This window comes from Eulemur rufifrons, chromosome 3 (assembly GCF_041146395.1).
Source record: "Eulemur rufifrons isolate Redbay chromosome 3, OSU_ERuf_1, whole genome shotgun sequence".
Classification (NCBI taxonomy): domain Eukaryota; kingdom Metazoa; phylum Chordata; class Mammalia; order Primates; family Lemuridae; genus Eulemur; species Eulemur rufifrons.
The window spans coordinates 21,295,136-21,305,574 of record NC_090985.1 but is presented as its reverse complement, the minus strand read 5'-3'; the positions used below and the strand labels follow the sequence as shown (position 1 = coordinate 21,305,574).

General features: G+C 34.8%; 1 non-coding gene across 1 annotated transcript; it reads right to left on the bottom strand.

Moving 5' to 3' along the window:
* Positions 1-10,044: 10,044 nt before the first annotated feature.
* Positions 10,045-10,124, bottom strand: LOC138382135 (small nucleolar RNA SNORD115). Its single transcript, XR_011233292.1, has one exon. It is a non-coding gene; the product is annotated as a small nucleolar RNA SNORD115 (small nucleolar RNA).
* Between the last annotated feature and the right edge of the window lie 315 nt (positions 10,125-10,439).

Sequence of the window (10,439 nt, the reverse complement as noted above, 5' to 3'; positions counted from 1 at the left end):
CATATAAGTTTTAGGATTACTTTTTCTATTTCTGTGAAGAATGCCATTGGTATTTTGATGGAGATTTCACTGAATTTATAGATTTCTTTGGGTAGAATGGACACTTTTACAATATTCATTCTTCCAATCCAGGAGCACAGAATATCTTTACATTTTTTGTGTCTTCTTCAATTTATTTCATCAATAATTATGGTTTTCATTATACTGATCTTTCACTTCTTTGGTTAAGTTTATTCCTAGGTATTTCATTTTATTTGTAGCTATTGTAAATGGGATTACTTTCTTGGTTTCTTTTTCGGGGATTATTTACTTTTAGCATATAGAAATTCTACTGATTTTTATATGTTGATTTTATAGATGGGCAAGGTGGCTAATGCCTGTAATACTAGCATTTTAGGAAGCCAAGGTATGAAGATTGCTTGAGTTCAGGAGTACAAGACCAGCCTGAGCAAGAGTGAGACCCTGTCTCTACAAAAAATAGAAAAATTAGCTTGGCATGGTGGCACATGCCTTTAGTGCCAGCTATTCAGGAGGCTGAGGCAGGAGGATCACTTGAACCCAGGAATTTAAGGTTGTAGTGAGCTGTGATGATGCCACTGCACCCTAGCAAGGGTGACAAAGCGAGACCCTGTCTCAAAGAAGAAAAAAAGATTTTATATCCTGCAACTTGATTAAATTTATCAGTTCTAATAGTTTTCTTGTGGAGTCTTTAGGTTTCTCTATATGTAAGATCATATTACCTGAAAACAAGGATAATTTGACTTTTTCCTTTCCAATTTGGATGCCCTTTATTTCTTCTCTTGTCTGATTGTTCTAGCTAGAACTTCCAGTATTATGTTGAATAACAGTGGTGAAAGTGGGCATTATTGTCATGTTCCAGATCTTAAAAGAAAGGCTTTCATACCCATACAGCAAAATAACTAGTTGTGGATCTGTCACATATAGCTTTTATCATGTGACTTAATTTCCTTCCGTATCAAGTTTTTTTCTTGAAGGGATTTTGCATTCTATTTCATGATTTTTCAGCATCAATTGAAATGATCATATGCTTTTTGTCCTTCATTCTGTTGAAATGATGTATCACATTGTTTTGTGTGCATTCTTGCATCTCTGGTATGAATCCCACTTGATCATGATGAATAATATTTTTAATATGTCTTTGAATCTGGTTTGCTAGCATTTTGTTGAGGATTTTTGCAAATATATTCATCAGAGATATTGGCTTATAGTTTTCTTTTTTGTTGTTGTTTCTTTGTCTTATTTTGGAATCTTGGTGATATAGGCTTCATAGAATGAGTTTGGGAGTATTCCCTCCTCAATTCTTTTGACTAGTTTAAGTAGGATTGGTGTTAGTTCTTCTTTGAATCCTTGGTAGAATTCAGCAGTGAAGCATTAAGTCCTGGGCTTTTCTTTGATGGGAGACTTTTTATTACTGCTTCTGTCTCATTACTTCTATTGGTTTATTCAGGTTTTGGATTTCTTCCTGGTTAAACCTTGTTAGATTGTATGTATCTAGAAATTTATCCATTTCTTCTAGGTTTTCCAATTTATTGGCATATAGATGCTCATAGTAGTCACTAATGATCCTTTGGATTTCTGCAGCATCAGTTGTAATGTTTCCCTTTTTATCTCTGATTTTATTTATTTGGGCCTTCTCTCTTTTTTTCTTAGTCTAGCTAAAAGTGTGTCAATTTTGTTATGTTTTTGAAGAGCCAACTTTTTCTTTCATTGGTGTTTTATAATTTTTTTGGTTTCAATTTCACTCATTTCTGCTATGATCTTTATTATTTTCTTTACTAATTTGGGGCTTGGTTTTCTCTTGCTTTTCTAGTTCTTGAGATACATGATTAGGTTGTTTATTGAAAATTTTCTACTTTTTTGATGTAGGCACTTATTGCTATAAGCTTTCCTCTTTTTACTGTTTTTGCTGTATCCCATAGGTTTTGATATGCTGTGTTTTCATTTTCATTTGGTTCTTTTTTAAATGAGCAAAATATTTTATTTTATTTTTAATTGACACAATAATTCTGAGAATTTTAAAAATTTTCTTCTTAATCTCTTCATTGACCCACTGGTCATTCAGGAGCATATTGTGTAATTCCCATGTGTTTGTATAGTTTCCAATGTTCCTCTTTTTATTGATTTCTAGTTTTATTCCACCATGGTCAGAGAAAATACTTGGTATGATTTCAATTTTTTAAATTTTCTTAAGACGTGTTTTGTGACCTAACATATGGTCTATCCCTGGAATGATCTATGAGCTGAGAAGAAGAATGTGTATTCTGCTGCTGTTAGATGAAATGTTCTATAACTATCTATTAGGTTCAGTTGTTCTATAGTGTAGATTAAGTCCAATGTTTGTTTGTTGATTTTCTGTCTGGATGATCTGTCCAATGTTGAGGTCCCCAATGATTATTGGAGTCTATCTCTCTCTTTAGCTCTGATAATATTTGCTTTATATATCTGGGTGCTACAATGTTGAGTGCATATGTATTTAGAATCATTATAACTTCTTGCCGAATTGACTCTTTTATCATTATGACTTTCTTGGTCTCCTTTTTCAGTTTTTTTTTTCTTGAAATCTATTTCATTTGATAGATGTATAGCTTCTCCTGCTTTTTTTTTTTTTTTTTTTGGTTTACATTTGCAAGGAATATTTTTTTTCATTCCTTTATTTTCAGTCTATGTGTGTCTATAAAGGTAACATGGGTTTCTTGCAGACAACATAGAGTTGGCTCTTATTTTTTAATCCATTCAGCCACTCCATGTCTTTTGATTGGAGAGTTAGTACATTCACATTCAATATTATTGATAGGTAAGGACTCCCTGCTACCCTGTTGTTATTTGATTTCTGGTTGTTTTGTGGTCCTCTCTTTCTTTCTTACTCAATTTTTGTCTTCCTTTGTTACAAGTGATTTTCTTCGGTAGTGTGTTTTAATTTATTGCTTTTGATTTTTTGTGTATCTGTTTTAGGTGTTTTGATTTGACATTATAATGACGATTGCAAAAAACATTTCATAACCAATTATTTTAAACATATTACAACTCTGAATAAAAACAAGTACATAAGCAAAGAGAAATCTAACAGAAATTCTATACTTTAACTCCATCCCCCTTTTTGTTGTTTTCATCCATATCTTTTTATACTGTCAAAAAGTTGTTGTAGTTATTTTTTAACTTACCCTAATTGCAAGCTAAAGTTATTTTTGATAGGTTTGTCTTTTAGTCTTCCTAGTCAAGATATAAGTGGTTTATATATCACAATTACAGCAATACAGTATTCTATATTTGTGTACTTAATGTTAGCAATGAGTAATACATCTTTAGATAATTTATTATTCATTAACGTGTTTTTCTTTCAGATTGAAGAACTCCTTTTAGCATTTCTTGTAGGACAGGTCCCTCAGTTTTTGTTTATCTGGGAAAGTCTTTATTTCTTTGTCATATTTGAAGGATATTTTTGTAGGGTTTACAATTCCAGGATTAAGGTTTTTTCCCCTCCAGCATTTATTTATTTATTTATTTTTGCCTGTAAGGTTTCCACTGAGATGTCTGCAGCCAGACATATTGGAATTCCTTTATTTGTTATTTTTTTTTTTTTTTTTTTTTGCTTCCCTTAGGACCTTTTCTTTATCCATGATCTTTGGGAGCTTGATTATTAAATGCCTTGTGGTAGTCTTGTTTGGGTTTAATCTGCTTGGTCTTCTTTGACCTTCTTGTGCCTGAATATTTATATCTTTCTCTGAGTTTGGGAAGTTCGCTGTTATTATTTCTTTCTTTCTTTTTTTTTTTTGTTATTTCAGCTTTTTATGGGGGGTACAAAAGTTCAGGTTATATATGTTGCCCATGTACCGCCTATCCCCCCAAGTCAGAGCTCCAGGCATGTCCATTCCCCAGACAGTGCGCATCGCACTCATCATGTAGGCATACACCCATCCCTTCCCCCCACCCCCCACCTCAGTCTGATATCTGATTGGTATCATTCCCAGATGTGAATTTAGGTGATGATCAGGGAAACCAATTTTCTGGTGAGTACATGTGATGCTTGTTTTTCCATTCTTGGGATACTTCACTTAATATAATGGGTTCCAACTCTCTCCAGGAGAACCAAAGAGATGTCGTATCACCGTTATTTCTTATAGCTGAGTAGTACTCATTGCCTCTTTGGCAAATTAGCCAGACTACAATTTAATCTATATCTTGAATCTCCTCCAAACTGCCTTTCACCACAATCTTCACTGTTCTTGAGAACTTCTTTAGTATTGAACTTCTTCAGTCTCTTGAATACAAAACTTCAAATAAAGTCAGTTTCCTCAGGAAGAGATTATGAGCTTTTGTATGGCCTGCCCCACCCCCACCAAACAAAATCTGAGTCAGGGCTCTGCAGGTGGGGGTTGGGACAATAGCAATCCTCTCTTAGGGTGACACTCCAACTCTAGGATTTGAGCATGCAGTGGCAGGAGCAGCAGCCATGGGTCCTTTCAGCTACCTCTCTGGCATGAGACCACTGCCTGACAAGCTATTTAGCAGTGATCAGGACCCCAATATTAGCACACTGTACTCAAAATTGAACCTCTGTTTCACAAGTAGGAGCTGGGCAGAAGAACAGAGCCCCACATCTTAACTCCACTTGCCCAGGATTTATCCTCAGTAGCAGGTAGCTGGAAGCAGGAACTTCTTGCTCTCCCAAGGAAGACAACCCTCCATTTGGGTGCTGGGGGCAAGATAGAACCCTATGTTCCTCACTTAAGAAGTCTGGAGTGGAATCTTTACCTCATTGAGCTGGGAATGGGGAGAGAAGAACCACTCTTCTTTCAAGTACCACAGACTCTCACCTTTCTTAATAATGTTTTATAGAATTTTTAATAGACATTTCTTCATTTGATGTTTGCCCTTAGGACCATCTCCCAAGGCTTTAAATGGTTTTTATTTTTTATTGTTTTCACAACTTTCACTGGGAAGCTTGTCAGTGGTCTTCATAGTGTCTTGCCAGAATTTGGCTTTATAAACCTGGAGATTTTAAAGTGCTGTTCTTGATATGGATCATGCTGTACACTTTAGGTGATGCAGTCTGGTAAGCATCCAAACCAACTAGCTAGCAGCAACTACCAGGACTCTTCAATTATGAGTACCTTTTTACTTATCCACAAATAAAATGACACAAAAAGCCCAAAATAAAATAACCGAGATGAATTTGTCTATGTATGCATTTGAACTCAAAAGAACATCTCACCATAGAGTTTATATCAATGAGTCAAAAACTTAAACTTTCTAGGAAAGCAAAGCTCAGGTAAAAAATGAAAGCCTTGCATAAACATTGAATTATCTATGACTGTCACTCAAGGAGGAGAAAAACCATACTCAGGTAGCCTGAAATAATAAACCTAAATATCTTAGAGGCCAGCCAACAATAGACTAAAGGTCTAAACACAATTTCTCAGTCACCAAAGGCCCCAGTACCTCTAAACCATGAAAACTACATCTCCAGCTAGCAAATCGTTCTCAACACACAATGGCAGAGAAAGAGCCAAGATATATTTTTCTCTGAAAATACATGAGGATTAAGAATTCAAATCACTGAAGTTGGGTTTAGAAGGATCAGAAAATGCTTCTCATGGAAACAGATATATCAAGTGAGTGTAAAAAATTTTCCATAGTAATTTCATTATATCAAGCCCATAAATACAAATTTTCATGTAATAGAACTGAGAGCACACTCATTATAATCCTGGGATTAACATCCAGGCTAGGACTCAGTGTAATCCAACTGAGTGATTTTTATGTCATCACATCTCCCCAGGGCAAAAATAAAAAAGGTCTAATTGACACAAGCTATGGGACTACCAACACATATATCAATTTGGTCCTGACAACTCTTGCCAGATGCAATGTCATTAAACCATGGTGACAAAGCAGACAGGAGATTGGGATGGTCATCACAGGACTCCTGTGCAGCTACTAGTTACCCCAGAGGCCTCAGCATTCACTTTTTCTTTATTCTTCATAATTTTGACAGCATTAGGGCAGTAATCAAGGATAAGAAATATCTCTCTCATGTGTATATGGTTCATGTGGACTATTCCATAATTTATATACAAGGAATATATACTCTCCCAAAGGTCATCATACTTAGGTTGTAAAGGAAACAGGTACTTTCTTGATATAACTTCAAGGAAGCAATATCAAGAACAATAATAATTGACCATAGCTTTTACTTTCCATTATAAGTAAAGAAACAAAACAACATAAATATCAGGAACTTTAAAAGGAAAACCAGGCTGCATGTATTTTATTCGATATCACATATCATAGGCAACACATTTATCTGAATCTCAATAATATTGAGGTCACAATTGTCTGGGTCTTTTTAGCTGTGAGTAGTTATCAATGATTAAAACACATCACAACCCCACAGCCACCTGAAATTATACAACAGGGATGAATTTGTCTATGCAGGCATTTAAACTATAATAAATTTATAGATATACTATGAAATCACACAACTTCTCAAGTTTCAATTAAAGCACATTTATATAAAAGTGAAGATTTTATCATGAGTTTCTTATGAAGTAGGCCACTCACTCATCAGAAAAAAACCCATTATGATATTCACGTTTCCTGATTGAATGAAACTAATTATCTTAGAACCCTATTTTCCCTTATCCAATGCTCTATTTAGAATTTTACAACACCACAAGCAGTCACTCACATAAAATCATGGAATTGTATATCTCCTGCCAACCAGACATCCACATAGAGGGGGAAAAAGCACTAAACCATTAGCTCCAAAAAATGCCAGACAAGAACTATGGTCCACTAAAATCAGGCTAAAAGGAATGGAAAGTTATTGGCTACTTAGATATTAAGTATTTTGAAAATTAAGAATTTTGAAAAAAATTTTCAAGGGGGCTTCATTCACTCAAGCCAAAAATAAAATTCTCCTGGAATGGGACTTATAGCCCATCCCAAGATTGTCATACTAAACTGGTTCTCAGCTTTATTCTATAGAACATGATATATATAGCCCATCATATTTACTCAAGACAAGATTATGTTTGATCATTCACCCAAGACATGGCACTCCAAAAACATATGTATCTTTATTCCTCTTAACAGGAATGAAAACTCTTACCAGGAATGAAAGCCTTTTATCCTGGTACAAAAGTAGACTGTAGTCGAGCAGATTGAGTGCACAATACCCGGGAGTTTCAAACTGAACCAGGAGTAGCAGGCTGAAAAGTCCTCTTCTTCAGTAGTTTTTATCTAAAGAAACAGGAGTAGGAAGGTAGTCAAAGATGAGAAATACAACTCTTGTGTACATGGCCTATGTGTGACATTCCTTCATTTCTACAAGAGGTTATGATTCAATAAGAAGCTGTGTTAATTAGGTTGTATATGACTGATTCAACAAAAGGAGTAAGGGCAAACTATATAGATTTCTTCTTTTTGAAGAACCTGTTAAGTGGTTATATATAGAACAGGCCTCATTGATAACCCTTGGGTATATGTACAAGAAGCCATATCAATAAGCAGTGGCTTCATCCGTAGCATACCTATTACCTTGCAAAGAGCATAATGAGATGCATAAATTCATGACTGGGAATCAGATGTAAGGCTGCACATTAATTTCTTTAATTTCATGTATCATGGACAAAGCACACACCTGAATCTCAAACCCTAAGTTATGAATTTGTTCACTACTGTATTTAGACCTCAATAAATATCATACTATCAAGGTCATACCAATGAATTACAAATCATATTAAATCAAAGCAAGTTTTGGTACAGAGTGAAGACATTATTCTGAGGATCCCATCAGGTAGTCCCTTATTGAAAAGAACACAATGACATTTATGTGCTAGAATTAATGAAACCACTATCTTAAAAGCCAAGTTCACTGGCCTGATGGTATATTTGGAATTTCTCAGTCACTAAAAGCAGATAATCACATCCATTCCATGAAAACATGCATCTCATACATAATGCTTGGAATTCCATAAACACAAATTAAGGAAAAAATAGTCAAGGCATAAGATTGAAAATAACAGTAGAATTAAGATTTATCGAACACTTACATTAGGCTAAAATGTTCTAAAAGTGCTTTTCACTTAGATGAAGATAAAGATGACCTAAATAAGTTTCCTCTGAGTCTGATTATCTCAAGCCCAAAATAAAATTCTCCCAGATTAAATCTAAAAAAGGCAAAATCTTAGCCCCTAATTGTTACTTATTCTGGTCCATAGCTGCTAAGAAGCATGATTTTTATTTCATTGTGTCTTATCAAGGTAATAAAAAATCATATAATTGACCTACTCCACACATACGTCCTCTTGGAATGGAAGAGACTTAACAAGGATGCCCACGTTAGACCCTGGTGCTTGGATGAATGGAAGTTCAGGTGTGTTTGAAGCAGGACACCTGGACTGAAAATGAGTGCTGTCAGTTTCTCTGGTGGCAGCAGGCTAAAAGTGGACTTCTTCAGTAGTTCTTACCTGAAGGGGCAGAGACAGGATAGCAGTTGAAAATGAGAATGAAATCTCTCACATTGTATGGTTCCTACATGCTATTCCTTAGTGAAGATAAATGGTCAGTTTTCAAAACGTGACCCATGACACTAACTATAGATCACTAATTCACCAAAAACTATATCAGCAAAGCATATAGGTTTTTTTATTTTTTTAATTTTGGAGAACTTGTCAGGTGGTTTCATGCAGAAATAAGAGGCTCTCATTGACCATGTCTTTTCTACACATTCAGGAAGCCACATCAGTAACAATTAGCACTGATCACAGTATTATATTCAATTGTGATAAACCTACTGAAGCCACATAAAATTCAGGGTATGGACATCAGATATCAGACAACTCTTAATTGTATTCATTTTCACAAATTAAAGGCAATGCTTATACCTGAATTTCAAACTGGTTGGTCCAATTCTATTGTCTTGATGTTGTAAATTGTCATCAATGATCCAAAAATATCACAAAATCATAGACACCTAAAATAGTAAGATAAGGATGAATATGCCTACTCCTGTATTTAGACAAAAAGATTATCACTTCATAAAGACAATTCCAATGAATCACAAGACTTCTCAACATATTAATATAATGTCAGTAAAAAGTAAAGTTTTTTCTCTTTTCTTTTTTCTTTTTTAGAGGGTCCCATTAATTAGGTTAGTCAGGCACTCACTGAGAAGAGCCCATAGCGAGATTCATGTTCACTAAATTGGAAAACCTAGTCAACTCAAAGGCATTATTGGTAACAGATGGCATCATTCATAGCACATACTTTCAGTATTTTGATAATAATAGAAGCACATGGCATTCATCAGATAAGGTAACAGGTTGTGCATCAATTTGTTCACTTTCAAGTTTCCCAGACAAGGCATATTTACTAAACCTCATATTCTCACCCTAATTGTCAGACTATCTCATTCATGACAAGTTAATTGATGATTCAACACATCCCTATGCCATTATAATCTTATAATGATAATACAAGGGAGAAATTGCTCTCATGTGTTTAGAACTAAATGTATATTGCACATTGGACATGGCATCAGTGAATCACAAAATTTCTCAAATTTCAATTAAGCCAAGTTCTGGTAAAAAGCATAAATTTTCTTATGAGGATCACAGCAAGAAGTTGAGTAACTCATTGTGGAGAAAAACCCAATGATATTCATGTTGCCTAAATAAGTACATTTATTGTTTTAGTGGTGAATCTTCACTAGTTCAATAATTTATGTGATGTTTGTCTGTCAACATATTCAGTCTGTGACCTTTAAACAATGGAATGGTGTATCCCTTGCCAGCAGGACTTAAACACTCAATGAGAATCGGTGCAAGATAATTGGTAATTACAGGTTACTTAATCCTTAAAGGTGAAAAATTTGTTGTTCATTGTAAAGCAAATAGGTAAAGGTGGGAAAAACCACAACAATGGGTTTCCCACAAGAGGTTAATCTTAAGACTAGAATAAAATTCCCCAGAAGGGAAAAATGGAAATCCAAATTCTAGCCTCAGGATTGACACGTAAGGTGGGCCTTAGTGTAATCCTGTTGGGCATGATTTGTAAGTATCATATCTCCTCAAGACAAGATAAAATCTTGCCATTGACAGAAATCATAGCACTCTACAAACATACATCTACTTACACCTATTTTGTCTTAAACAAACAATAAAAAACCCTTACCAGAATGGAATCCTTAAACCATGGTGCAAAAATGAACAGAAGACATCAGGTTTAGTGCAGGGTGCCTGGGTCATATCAGGTACTTGACTGGAAACAGGCAAAGAGCTCTCTTCCTCTGTACTCATTACTTAGGTGAGAAGGAGAGGATAATAGCTCAATATAAGAAGTAAATCTCACATGTATATATGGCTCATGCATACTATTTCTGACTGAAGATATGGTTAGTATTTGAAAATTCATTC